The 15,229-nt window shown below is 40.3% G+C and overlaps 1 long non-coding RNA gene across 1 annotated transcript in view; it reads left to right on the top strand.

The window, feature by feature from the left end:
- The first annotated feature begins 1,455 nt into the window (after positions 1-1,455).
- LOC144334283 (uncharacterized) overlaps positions 1,456-15,229 on the top strand; it is a 57,127-nt gene continuing 43,353 nt past the window's right edge. The window contains exon 1 of the long non-coding RNA XR_013403985.1: positions 1,456-1,545. This is a non-coding gene — a long non-coding RNA (uncharacterized LOC144334283). The remainder of the gene's footprint in view (positions 1,546-15,229) is intronic.

Raw genomic sequence — 15,229 nt, 5'->3', positions numbered from 1 at the left:
GGAAGTCATCAGTAAAGAAATGGGCGTATGAAGAAAATAGCTGACTCATATTGATGACAGAGTATCAAAGTGAGGATCAATAAACTCCTGTGCTGAGGTCTGAAGGACCGCCTTGGTTCCAGTTTCTGCTCCTGGGAAGCTTGGCTATGCTACAGATCCTGCTTTTCTCATAGTCTGATTGACTCATCCTGGGTTCCCAAAGCACATGGAGGGTTAGTATAAATGTGCTTTGTCAATCATGATCCAGCTAATTAATTAAATGGGTTATGGAAGCACTGAGAAGTCAAATAGGGTATGATAAGTAAAATCAGAGATTAACAATAGCAGGGATCTACTACCATGTCTAGGGCCAGAGGACAAAGGAAAGAAGTGGAATTACAAGAGCCCAAAAATGTTGCCCAGAGGGAGCTGGGACCATAGAGAGAGGAGCTATCTATCAGGAATTGGAACCAGAGACATTGCTGGAGATAGAGCAAGACATGGAGAAAAATCTAAGTTTCCTCCCTCACCTTCTGAATTCCAATTTCTCCAAAGGCCTCCCATTGGCTGAACCTACCTGGAAGCCAGTTGTCAAAGAAACTTGAGACACAGAGCTCCCTACAATGCAAAGTAAGGAATAGATTGCAGTGTAAACAGCAAAAAAACAGTATACCCTCTATTATTTGAGGTAAACCAAGGCTCTTTCTTATCCCCAAGGAGTATAATTCACAAAATTTTATTATCCTAGTGATCTCTCTTCATAGATGAGGAATGTCTTGTTAGCTATTGTGTGCATTTTCTGGAGGCGTAAGATAAGCCCCACACCTTGGAAACCATAAACTGCTCTGTAGTGACTTTGCAATGGATAGACCAGGAATATAAGCATCAGGAGCTCCTATGAGACTAGGTCTGGAGAGGAAATCCAGATATCATTTAATAATTATATTATTATTATTCATTCTACATCCCTTCTTACCCACACCTTGGAGAATTATTATCATAAATTGTTTAAAACTGCTAGGAGTGCTGCATAGACTGAAGGACCCAAATATGTATATTGGGAAAGTCATCTTCTATTGGTGGTCTCCTAGAGTTGGATATAATTTTTTTTCTAACCTGAGGGCCTGGTTTTGTGAAAACATGAGCCTCTCTGAGTTGGTCTGCTAAATTGGGAATATGTGGGAGTTGGCACTGGGTCATTTTATCACCACATTAAGGACTGACAGTCTTAGAAGAACTGTTGCTTACAATGTTTCATTTTTCTAAAGAGGACAGTACTCTTTGTGGGAATAATTAAGAAACTAAAAAATGCCTACATACATTTATGTCTATAATGTCCCAGAGGAAATGAACCTCTGGCTGTAAGTAGGAATGTTTTATTTTATTTATTTACACATTAACCAATGTTTTGTAAACATCTACTACACGCTAGCCACTGAGAAGACTGGAGTGGTCAAGACTGTCTTCAGGGGGGCGGAGCAAGATGGCCGAATAGGAGCAGCTCCAGTCTCCAACTCCCAGCGTGAGCGACACAGAAGACCGGTGATTTCTGCATTTTCAACTGAGGTACTGGGTTCATCTCACTGGGGAGTGCCGGACGATCAGTGCTGGTCAGCTGCTGCAGCCCGACCAGCGAGAGCTGAAGCAGGGCGAGGCATTGCCTCACCTGGGAAGCGCAAGGGGGAAGGGAGTCCCTTTTCCTAGCCAGGGGAACTGAGACACACAACACCTGGAAAATCGGGTAACTCCCACCCCAATACTGCGCTTTAAGCAAACAGGCACACCAGGAGATCATATCCCACACCTGGCCGGGAGGGTCCCACACCCACGGAGCCTCCCTCATTGCTAGCGCAGCAGTCTGTGATCTACCGGCAAGGCAGCAGCGAGGCTGGGGGAGGGGCGCCCGCCATTGCTGAGGCTTAAGTAGGTAAACAAAGCTGCTGGGAAGCTCGAACTGGGTGGAGCTCACAGCAGCTCAAGGAAACCTGCCTGTCTCTGTAGACTCCACCTCTGGGGACAGGGCACAGTAAACTAAACAAACGCAGCAGACACCTCTGCAGACGCAAAGGACTCTGTCTGACAGCTTTGAAGAGAGCAGTGGATCTCCCAACACGGAGGTTGAGATCTGAGAAGGGACAGACTCCCTGCTCAAGTGGGTCCCTGACCCCTGAGTAGCCTAACTGGGAGACATCCCCCACTAGGGGCAGTCTGACACCCCACACCTCACAGGGAGGAGTACACCCCTGAGAGGAAGCTTCCAAAGCAAGAATCAGACAGGTACACTCGCTGTTCAGAAATATTCTATCTTCTGCAGCCTCTGCTGCTGATACCCAGGCAAACAGGGGCTGGAGTGGACCTCAAGCAATCTCCAACAGACCTACAGCTGAGGGTCCTGACTGTTAGAAGGAAAACTATCAAACAGGAAGGACACCTACACCAAAACCCCATCAGTACATCACCATCATCAAAGACCAGAGGCAGATAAAACCACAAAGATGGGGAAAAAGCAGGGCAGAAAAGCTGGAAATTCAAAAAATAAGAGCGCATCTCCCCCGGCAAAGGAGCACAGCTCATTGCCAGCAACGGATCAAAGCTGGACGGAGAATGACTTTGATGAGATGAGAGAAGAAGGCTTCAGTCCATCAAATTTCTCAGAGCTAAAGGAGGAATTACGTACCCAGTGCAAAGAAACTAAAAATCTTGAAAAAAAAGTGGAAGAATTGATGGCTAGAGTAATTAATGCAGAGAAGGTCCTAAACGAAATGAAAGAGATGAAAACCATGACACGAGAAATACGTGACAAATGCACAAGCTTCAGTAACTGACTCGATCAACTGGAAGAAAGAGTATCAGCGATTGAGGATCAAATGAATGAAATGAAGCGAGAAGAGAAACCAAAAGAAAAAAGAAGAAAAAGAAGTTAACAAAGCCTGCAAGAAGTATGGGATTATGTAAAAAGACCAAATCTACGTCTGATTGGGGTGCCTGAAAGTGAGGGGGAAAATGGAACCAAGTTGGAAAACACTCTTCAGGATATCATCCAGGAGAACTTCCCCAACCTAGTAGGGCAGGCCAACATTCAAATCCAGGAAATACAGAGAACGCCACAAAGATACTCCTCGAGAAGAGCAACTCCAAGACACATAATTGCCAGATTCACCAAAGTTGAAATGAAGGAAAAAATCTTAAGGGCAGCCAGAGAGAAAGGTCGGGTTACCCACAAAGGGAAGCCCATCAGACTAACAGCAGATTTCTCAGCAGAAACTCTACAAGCCAGAAGAGAGTGGGGGCCAATATTCAACGTTCTTAAAGAAAAGAATTTTAAACCCAGAATTTCATATCCAGCCAAACTAAGTTTCATAAGTGAAGGAGAAATAAAATCCTTTACAGATAAGCAAATGCTTAGAGATTTTGTCACCACTAGGCCTGCCTTACAAGAGACCCTGAAGGAAGCACTAAACATGGAAAGGAACAACCGGTACCAGCCATTGCAAAAACATGCCAAAATGTAAAGACCATCGAGGCTAGGAAGAAACTGCATCAACTAACGAGCAAAATAACCAGTTAATATCATAATGGCAGGATCAAGTTCACACATAACAATATTAACCTTAAATGTAAATGGACTAAATGCTCCAATTAAAAGACACAGACTGGCAAACTGGATAAAGAGTCAAGACCCATCAGTCTGCTGTATTCAGGAGACCCATCTCACACGCAGAGACATACATAGGCTCAAAATAAAGGGATGGAGGAAGATTTACCAAGCAAATGGAGAACAAAAAAAAGCAGGGGTTGCAATACTAGTCTCTGATAAAACAGACTTTAAACCATCAAAGATCAAAAGAGACAAAGAAGGCCATTACATAATGGTAAAGGGATCAATTCAACAGGAAGAGCTAACTGTCCTAAATATATATGCACCCAATACAAGAGCACCCAGATTCATAAAGCAAGTCCTTAGAGACTTACAAAGAGACTTAGACTCCCATACAATAATAATGGGAGACTTCAACACTCCACTGTCAACATTAGACAGATCAATGAGACAGAAAGTTAACAAGGATATCTAGGAATTGAACTCATCTCTGCAGCAAGCAGACCTAATAGACATCTACAGAACTCTCCACCCCAAATCAACAGAATATACATTCTTCTCAGCACCACATCATACTTACTCCAAAATTGACCACATAATTGGAAGTAAAGCACTCCTCAGCAAATGTACAAGAACAGAAATTATAACAAACTGTCTCTCAGACCACAGTGCAATCAAACTAGAACTCAGGACTAAGAAACTCAATCAAAACTACTCAACTACATGGAAACTGAACAACCTGCTCCTGAATGACTACTGGGTACATAACGAAATGAAGGCAGAAATAAAGATGTTCTTTGAAACCAATGAGAAGAAAGATACAACATACCAGAATCTCTGGGACACATTTAAAGCAGTGTGTAGAGGGAAATTTATAGCACTAAATGCCTACAAGAGAAAGCAGGAAAGATCTAAAATTGACACTCTAACATCGCAATTAAAAGAACTAGAGAAGCAAGAGCAAACACATTCGAAAGCTAGCAGAAGGCAAGAAATAACTAAGATCAGAGCAGAACTGAAGGAGATAGAGACACAAAAAACCCTCCAAAAAATCAATGAATCCAGGAGTTGGTTTTTTGAAAAGATCAACAAAATTGACAGCCCACTAGCCAGACTAATAAAGAAGAAAAGAGAGAAGAATCAAATAGATGCAATTAAAAATGATAAAGGGGATATCACCACCGACCCCACAGAAATACAAACTACCATCAGAGAATACTATAAACACCTCTACGCAAATAAACTGGAAAATCTAGAAGAAATGGATAATTTCCTGGACACTTACACTCTTCCAAGACTAAACCAGGAAGAAGTTGAATCCCTGAATAGACCAATAGCAGGCTCTGAAATTGAGGCAACAATTAATAGCCTACCAACCAAAAAAAGTCCAGGACCAGATGGATTCACAGCTGAATTCTACCAGAGGTACAAGGAGGAGTTGGTACCATTCCTTCTGAAACTATTCCAATCAATAGAAAAAGAGGGAATCCTCCCTAACTCATTTTATGAGGCCAACATCATCCTGATACCAAAGCCTGGCAGAGACACAACAAAAAAAGAGAATTTTAGACCAATATCCCTGATGAACATCGATGCAAAAATCCTCAATAAAATACTGGCAAACCGGATTCAGCAACACATCAAAAAGCTTATCCACCATGATCAAGTGGGCTTCATCCCTGGGATGCAAGGCTGGTTCAACATTTGCAAATCAATAAACATAATCCAGCATATAAACAGAACCAAAGACAAGAACCACATGATTATCTCAATTGATGCAGAAAAGGCTTTTGACAAAATTCAACAGCCCTTCATGCTAAAAACGCTCAATAAATTCGGTATTGATGGAATGTACCTCAAAATAATAAGAGCTATTTATGACAAACCCACAGCCAATATCATACTGAATGGGCAAAAACTGGAAAAATTCCCTTTGAAAACTGGCACAAGACAGGGATGCCCTCTCTCAGCACTCCTATTCAACATAGTGTTGGAAGTTCTGGCTAGGGCAATCAGGCAAGAGAAAGAAATAAAGGGTATTCAGTTAGGAAAAGAAGAAGTCAAATTGTCCCTGTTTGCAGATGACATGATTGTATATTTAGAAAACCCCATTGTCTCAGCCCAAAATCTCCTTAAGCTGATAAGCAACTTCAGCAAAGTCTCAGGATACAAAATTAATGTGCCAAAATCACAAGCATTCTTATACGCCAGTAACAGACAAACAGAGAGCCAAATCATGAATGAACTTCCATTCACAATTGCTACAAAGAGAATAAAATACCTAGGAATCCAACTTACAAGGGATGTAAAAGACCTCTTCAAGGAGAACTACAAACCACTGCTCAGTGAAATAAAAGAGGACACAAACAAATGGAAGAACATACCATGCTCATGGATAGGAAGAATCAATATCGTGAAAATGGCCATACTGCCCAAGGTAATTTATAGATTCAATGCCATCCCCATCAAGCTACCAATGACTTTCTTCACAGAATTGGAAAAAACTGCTTTAAAGTTCATATGGAACCAAAAAAGAGCCCGCATCTCCAAGACAATCCTAAGTCAAAAGAACAAAGCTGGAGGCATCACGCTACCTGACTTCAAACTATACTACAAGGCTACAGTAACCAAAACAGCATGGTACTGGTACCAAAACAGAGATATAGACCAATGGAACAGAACAGAGTCCTCAGAAATAATACCACAAATCTACAGCCATCTGATCTTTGACAAACCTGAGAGAAACAAGAAATGGGGAAAGGATTCCCTATTTAATAAATGGTGCTGGGAAAATTGGCTAGCCATAAGTAGAAAGCTGAAACTGGATCCTTTCCTTACTCCTTATACGAAAATTAATTCAAGATGGATTAGAGACTTAAATGTTAGACCTAATACCATAAAAATCCTAGAGGAAAACCTAGGTAGTACCATTCAGGACATAGGCATGGGCAAAGACTTCATGTCTAAAACACCAAAAGCAATGGCAGCAAAAGCCAAAATTGACAAATGGGATCTCATTAAACTAAAGAGCTTCTGCACAGCAAAAGAAACTACCATCAGAGTGAACAGGCAACCTACAGAATGGGAGAAAATTTTTGCAATCTACTCATCTGACAAAGGGCTAATATCCAGAACCTACAAAGAACTCAAACAAATTTACAAGAAAAAAACAAACAACCCCATCAAAAAGTGGGCAAAGGATATGAACAGACATTTCTCAAAAGAAGACATTCATACAGCCAACAGACACATGAAAAAATGCTCATCATCACTGGCCATCAGAGAAATGCAAATCAAAACCACAATGAGATACCATCTCACACCAGTTAGAATGGCAATCATTAAAAAGTCAGGAAACAACAGGTGCTGGAGAGGATGTGGAGAAACAGGAACACTTTTACACTGTTGGTGGGATTGTAAACTAGTTCAACCATTATGGAAAACAGTATGGCGATTCCTCAAGGATCTAGAACTAGATGTACCATATGACCCAGCCATCCCATTACTGGGTATATACCCAAAGGATTATAAATTATGCTGCTATAAAGACACATGCACACGTATGTTTATTGCGGCACTATTCACAATAGCAAAGACTTGGAATCAACCCAAATGTCCATCAGTGACAGACTGGATTAAGAAAATGTGGCACATATACACCATGGAATACTATGCAGCCATAAAAAAGGATGAGTTTGAGTCCTTTGTAGGGACTTGGATGCAGCTGGAATCCATCATTCTTAGCAAACTATCACAAGAACAGAAAACCAAACACCGCATGTTCTCATTCATAGGTGGGAACTGAACAATGAGATCACTCGGACTCAGGAAGGGGAACATCACACACCGGGGCCTATCATGGGGAGGGGGGAGGGGGGAGGGATTGCATTGGGAGTTATACCTGATGTAAATGACGAGTTGATGGGTGCAGCACAGCAACATGGCACAAGTATACATATGTAACAAACCTGCACGTTATGCACATGTACCCTACAACTTAAAGTATAATAATAATAAATTAATTAAAAAAAAAAAAGACTGTCATCATCCATTTCATTTTGCTATACACAATACCACAGCCTGAGTAATTTGTAAAGAAAAGATACTTATTTGGCCCACAGTTCTGGAGGTTGGGAAGTCCAAGAGCATCTGACAAGGACCTTCTTGCTGCTTCAGAACATGGCAGAAGGCATCACATGGTGAGAGGGCAAGAGCAAGAGAGCCAGAGAGAGCTCACTTTTATTATAAAACCATTCCTGTGATGATGAACCCACTCTGGTGATAGTGCCATTAATCCATTCATGAGAGAAGAACTCTCATTATTCATGAGAGCAGAGGGATTAGCTTTCCAACACATAACCTTGTAAGGGACACACTTAAACCATAACGAAGACCAATACAGTTTTTTCCTTCATGCTGTATATAGGAATTCAGGTCCTAATAATACAGCTATAATTGCAGTGGAAGAGACTTTTCCACATCCACCTCTGAGGACATGAAGCTCAGTATCAGTTTTAGGGTTTTTACCAAATACAACCAAGGACAAACAGGAAACATGTTCAGTGAATGAGGATAAGTTGCCTGGAATATATAGTCCATAAAAAGTTCTATTTGGACTGTCTCATAGTATCTGTCGCTCTTCAACATGTTTCACAGATCTGTTTGCAGGAAATACAGACAGGTGCCAAGTAATTTTTGAGGATGATCTTCATTGGTAAATTGTGTGATAAATTATATGATTTTTTAGGTTTTATGTTTTCAGAGATAACTTAATTTGTACCTTGGTTGATTCTTTGTGAATAATGCATTTACATGGACAACTGAACAAATGATGACATTATAGCCCATAATTTTTTTCTTTCCAACTTTTATTTTAGATTCAGGGAGTACATGTGCAGGTTTGTTACATGGGTAAATTGCATGTTACAGGGGTTTGGTATACAGATTATTTCATCACCCAGTTAATGAATGTAGTACCTGAGAGTTAGTTTTTTATTTTCACTCTCCTCCTACCCTCCAACCTCAAGTAGGCCCTGGTGTCTATTGTTTCTTTCTTTGCATCTGTATGTACTCAATGTTTAGCTCCCACTTATAAGTGAGAACATGCAAAGTTTGATTTTCTGTTCCTGCATTAATTTGCTTAGGATAATGGCCTGCAGCTACATCTATGTTCCTGCAAAGGACATAATTTCATTCTTTTTTTATGACTGTGTAGTATCCCATTGTGTGTATATATATATATCACATTTTATAAACACAATCCACCATTGATGGGCACCTAGGTTGTTTCCATGTTTTGCTATTGTGAATAGCACTGCAATAAACATATGAGTGAAGGTGTCTTTTTGGTAGAACAATTTATTTTCCTTTGGGTATATATCTAGTAATGGGATTGCTGGGACATGTGGTTGTTCTATTTTTAGTTCTTTGAGAAATATCCAAACTACTTTCCACAATGGCTGAACTAATTTACATTCCCAGCAGCAGTGTATAAAAATTCCCTTTTCTCTGTACCCTTACCAACACCTGGTTTTTTTTTTGTTTGTTTGTTTTGCTTTTTGTTTGTTGGTTGTTTTTTTTTTTTTTGACTTTTTAGTAATAACCATTCTGACTAATGTGAGATGGTATCTCATTGTGGTTTTGATTTGCATTTCTCTGATGGTTAGTGATGTAGAACATTTTTTATAAGCTTGTTTTATAAGCTTGTTGGCTGTGCATATGTCTTCTTTTGAGAAGTGTCTATTCATGTCCTTTGCCCATTTTTTAATGGGGTTGCTAGTTTTTTGCTTATTAATTTGTTTAAGTTCCTTATAGATTCTAGATATTAGACCTTTGTGAGGTGCATAGTTGGCAAATATTTTATCTGATTCTATAGGTTGTCTATTTACTCTATTGATAGTTTCTTTTGCTGTGCAGAAGCTCTTTATTTAATTAAGTCCCATTTGACAACTTTTGTTTTTGTTGCAATTGCTTTTGGAGTCTTCATCATGAAATCTTTGCCAAGTCTTATGTCCAAAATGATCTTTCCTAGGTTTTCTTCCTGGGTTTTTATAGTTTTAGGTTTTACGTTTAAGTCTTTAACCAATCCTCAGTTAATTTTTGTATATGGTGAAAGGAAGGAGTCCAGTTTCAATCTTCTGCGTATGCCTAGTCAGTTATCCCAGGACCATTTATTGAATAGACAATCCTTTCTCTATTACTTGTTTTTATTGACTTTGTCAGAGATCAGATGGTTGTAGGTGTGCAGCTTTATTTCTGGGTTTTCTAATTTGTTTCATTGTTCTATGTGTCTATTTTTGTACCAATACCATCTTGTTTTGGTTACTGTAGCCTTGTAGTATAAGTCTGGTCAGGTAGTGTTATGCTTCCAGCTTTGCTCTTTTTGCTCAGGATTGCTTTGGCTATTCAAGCTCTTGTTTTGGTTCTATATGAATTTTAGAATAGGTTTTTCCTAATTCTACAAAAAATGTCTGGCAGTTTGATAGAAATAGCACTGAATTTGTACATTGCCTTGAGCAATATGGCCATTTTAACAATATTGATTCTTCGAATTCATGAGCCTGGAATGTTTTTCCATTTATTTGTGTAGTCTGTGATTTCTTTCTGCAGTGTTTTGTAATTCTCTTTGCAGAGATATTTCACCTCCCTAGTTAACTGTATTCCTAGCTCTTTTATTTTGGTATGTGTGGCTATTGTGAATGGGGTTGCATTCCTGATTTGGCTCTGACCTTGGAAGTTATTCATGTATAGAAGTTTTATATTAATATTTGTAATTGATTTTGTATTCTGAAATTTTGCTGAAGTTGTTTACCAGCTCTAGGAGACTTTGGGCAGAGACTATGGAGCTTTCTAGGTACAAGATCATATTGTTTATGAAGAGAGATAGTTTGACTTCCTTTCTTCCTATTTGGATGGCTTTTATCTCTTTCTCTTGCCTAATTGCTCTGGCTAGGATTTCCAGTGTTATGTTGAATGGAAGTGGTGAGAATGGACATCCTTATCTTGTTCAAGTTCTCAAGGGGAATGCTTCCAGCTTACACATGTTCAGTATGATGTTGGCTGTGAGTTTGTCATAAATGGCGCTTATTATTTTGTGATATGTTCCTTCAATGCCTAGTTTGTTGAGGGGCTTTAACATGAAGGGATATTAAATTTTATTGTAAGTCTTTTCTGCATCTATTGAGATGATCACGTAATTTTTGTTTTTAGTTCTGTTTAAACAATGAATCACATTTCTTAATTGGCATAGGCTAAACCAACTTTGCATCCCAGCAGTAAAGCCTACTTGATCATGTGGATTAACTTTTTGGTGTGCTGCTGAAATCGATTTGCTTGCATTTTGTTGAGCAGTTTTACGTCTGTGTTCATCAGGGATATTGACCTGAGTTTTCTTTTTTCATTATATCTCTGCCAGGTTTTGATATCACAGTGATGCTGGTCTTATAGAATGAGTTAAGAAGAAGTCTCTCCTCCTCAATTTTTTGCAACAGTTTCAGTAGGATTAGTACCAGCTCTTCTTTGTGTGTGTAGTAGAATTTGACTGTGAATCAATCTGGTCAGGACTTTTTCTGGTTGGTAGATTTTTTTTATTATTTAATCAATTTTGAACCTTGTTATTGGTTTACTCAGGATTTCAGTTTCTTCCTGATTCAATTTTGGGAGACAATATATTTCCAGGAATTTTTTTTTTTTTTTTTTTTTTTTTTTTTTTTGAGACGGAGTCTCGCTCTGTCGCCCAGGCTGGAGTGCAGTGGCGCGATCTCGGCTCACTGCAAGCTCCGCCTCCCGCGTTCACGCCATTCTCCTGCCTCAGCCTCCCGAGTAGCTGGGACTACAGGCGCCCACAACCGCGCCCGGCTAATTTTTTGTATTTTTAGTAGAGACGGGGTTTCACCGTGGTCTCGATCTCCTGACCTTGTGATCCGCCCGCCTCGGCCTCCCAAAGTGCTGGGATTACAGGCGTGAGCCACCGCGCCCGGCCTATTTCCAGGAATTTGTCCACTTTTCTAGTTTGTGTGTATAGAGGTGTTTAAAGTAGCCTCTGAGGGTTTTATGGATTTCTACGGGGTTTGTGGTAATGTCCCCTTTGTCATTTCCAATTGGGTTTATTTGGATTCTCTTTTTCTCTTTATTAGTCTAGGTATGGATCTATCAATCTTATTTATTCCTTCAAACAACCAAATATTTTTTTCATTGGTCTTTTTTATGGTTTTTCATGTCTCAGTTTCATTCAGTTCAGCTCTGATTTTGGTTATTTATTTTCTTGTGCTAGTTTTGGGGTTAGTTTGCTCTTGATTTTCTAGTTCCTCTAGTTGTGATGTTAGGTTGTTAATTTAATATCTTTCCAACTTTTTGATCTGGGTATTTAGGGCTACAAAATTTCCTCTTAACACTATGTTAGCTGTGCCCCAGAGATTCTGGCATGTTATATCTTTGTTTTCATTACTTTCAAGGAATTTATTCATTTCTGCCTTAATTTCATTGTTTACCCAAAAGTCATTCAGAAGCATGTTGTTTAATTTCCATGTAATTGTATGGTTTTGCAAGATCTTAGTATTGATTTCTATTTTTATTGTGCTGTGTGGTCTGAGAATGTGGTTGGTATGATTTGGGGTTTTTTGAATTTGTTGAGAATTGCTTTACAGCTGAGTATGTGGTGGATTTTAGAGTATCTTCCATTTGCAAATGAAAAGAATGTATATCTGTTATTGTTGGGTGGAGTGTTCAATAGATATCTGTTAGGTCCATTTGATCAAGTGTTGAATTAGGTCCTGAATATTGTTTGTTTGTTTTCTGCCCCAGTGATCTGTCTAATACTGCCAGTGGGGGTGTTAAAGTCTATCATTTTTATTGTGTGTTTATCTAAGTCTCTTCTCAGGTCTCTAAGAACTTGTTTTATGAATCTAGGTGCTCCAGTGTTGAGTGCATATATATTTAGGATAGTTAAGTCTTCTCATTGAATTGAACCCCTTATCATTATGTAGTATCCTTCTTTGTTCTTTTTGATCATTGTTGGTTTAAAGTCTATTGTCCACTCTACAGACATACCACCCTGAATGCTCCCTATCTTGTCTGATCTTGGAAGCTAAGCAGGATTAGGCCTGTTACTACTTGGATGGGACAAACTCTATTTTGTCTGAAATTAGAACAGTAACTCTTGGCCTTTTTTTGTTTTCCCTTTGCTTGGTAGATTTTTCTCCATCCCTTTACTTTCAGCCTATGGGTGTCATTGCACGTGAAATGGGTCTCTTTAAGATACCATACAGTTGAGTCTTGCTTCTTTATCCAATTTGCCACTCTGGAACTTTTAAGTGGAGCATTTAGCCCATTTACATTCAAGGTTAATATCAACATCTGTAATTTCATCCTGTCATTGTGTTGTTAGCTGGTTGTTATGTAGACTTGATTGTATAGGTGTTTTATAGCGTCAATGGTCTGTGTACCTAAGTGTGTTTTTGTGGTGGCTGGTAACAGGTTTTCCTTTCCATATTTAGCACTTCCTTAAAAACCTCTTATAAGGCATGTCTGATGGTAATAAATTCCTTTAGCATTTGCTTGCCTGAAATGGATTTTATTTCTCCTTTGCTTGTGAACTTAGTTTGTCTAGATATGAAATTCTCAGTTGGACTTTCTTTTCTTTAAGAATGTTGAATATAGGCCTCCAATCTCTTCTAGCTTGTAGAATTTCTCCTGAAAGGTCCACTGTTAGTCTGATGGGGTTCCCTTTGTAGGTGACCTGCCCCTTCTCTCTGGTTGCCTTTAATATGCTCTCCTTCACATTGACTTTAGAGAATCTGGTGAGTAGGTCTCTTGGTGATAGTCATCTTGCATAGTGTGTCACTGGGGTTCTCTGAATTTCCTGAATTTGAATGTGACCTCACTAGCAAGGTTGGGGAAATTTTTGTGGACAGTATCTCCAAATATGTTTTCCAAGTTGCTTCCTCTCCCTGTCTTTCAGGGACACCAATGAGTTGTAAATTTGGTCTTTTTATCTAATCCCATATCTCTCAGAGGTGTCATCCATTCTTTTTCATTCTTTTTAAATTATTTTTGTCTGACTGAGTTGATTCAAAGAACTAGTCTTTGTGTTCTGTGATTCTTTCCTCAATTTGGTCTTTTCTCCTGTTAATACTTTTAATTATATTATGAAATTCCTGTAATGAGTTTTCTAGCTGTATCAAATCAGTTGGCAGTTTGGTTCTTTCTTAAAATGGCTATTTCATCTTTCATCACTTGTATCGTTTTATTGCATTCCTTAGATTCCTTGAATTGGAAAGTTTCAGTTTTCTCCCGAATCTTGATAATCTTCATTTCTATCCAGATTCTGAATTCTAAGTCTGTCATTTCGGCCTGATTAAGAACCATTGCTGGCTGGGCACGGTGGTTCATGCCTGTAATTCCAGCACTTTGGGAGGCCAAGGTGGGCGGATCACGAGGTCAGGAGTTCGAGACCAGCCTGACCAACATGGTGAAACCTCATCTTTACTAAAAATACAAAAATTAGCCAGGTGTGGTGGTGTGCACCTGTAATCCCAGCTACTCAGGAGGCTGGGGCAGGAGAATCACTTGGACCTGGGAGCTGGAGGTTGCAGTGAGCTGAGAATGTGCCATTGCACTCCAGCCTGGGCAGCAGAGCAAGACTCCATCCCCCCCAAAAAAAAACAAACAAAAACAAAAAAACAAAAAAACAAACAAAAAAAACACAAACCATTGCCGGGGAGCTAGGGCAATCGTTTGGAGATTTGGAGGTAGGAATACACTCTTGCTTTTGGAGTGCCAGTTCTCACACTGTTTCTTCTCATCTGTGTGGGCTGATGTTCCTTTAATCTTTGAAGTTGCTGCCTTCAACTGAGGGGCTCAGATCAGACTGGCCCCAACCCATGGACAAGATAGCCCTGTTCTGACCAGGTCTGACAGTCAACAAAAGCCAAATCTTTGAAGTTGCTGAATTTCCTTTGGGGAGGGGTTTTTACTTCAATATTCTTTGATGCCCTCGAGGGTTTGACTATGGTGTAATTTGGGTTCAGTTGACTGGCTTCATTTCTGAAGGACTTCAGGGTACCCAACCTCATCTCAGCACTCCCAGGCTATGTGCTCTAATCCCAGGGGCCTGGGACCAGGCCCACAGCTTTGTTCTCTGGCCCCCAAGGTTAAGCACCTGCTGTGCTAGAGAGGTCAAGATGCTTCCAGTCTGCTGGCAGCAACACTCTGATGGTGGGTGCCAGCTAAAGTGCTTCATCAGGACGCTGGCAACAAGATCTATGTTCATGTGCTGGCAGCAGCTTGGCAGTGGCATGGCAGGCTCTGCATGCACATGTGCCAATGGTGGCTGTGCAGCAGGGTCCATGTGCACCAGTAGCAACAGGGTGGCAACACAGTGAGGTCCACACACACGTCAGCAGCAGCAGGGCAGTGAGGTCCCTACACATAACACATACACACACATGGAAACCAATAGGGGTAGGCTGTGGCCAGGTACATGCAGGCAAAGTGGTAGGGGGAAGCTGCTGGTGGGTTCATATTGGTAGGGACCCGTCTGCTGAAGCTCTCCAATGTTATACAGGGTTTGCTGGTGAAGAAGCTATGGTGGCAGCCACCAGGAAGTGCCCTGGTTGGGCCTCCAAGGCTGAGCTGCAAGCCGGCATGGCTAAG

This window comes from Macaca mulatta, chromosome 14 (genome assembly GCF_049350105.2).
Source record: "Macaca mulatta isolate MMU2019108-1 chromosome 14, T2T-MMU8v2.0, whole genome shotgun sequence".
NCBI classification, from domain to species: Eukaryota; Metazoa; Chordata; class Mammalia; order Primates; family Cercopithecidae; genus Macaca; species Macaca mulatta.
Note: the sequence above shows the minus strand (reverse complement) of the source record. Positions and strands in the feature narration are given on the sequence as shown.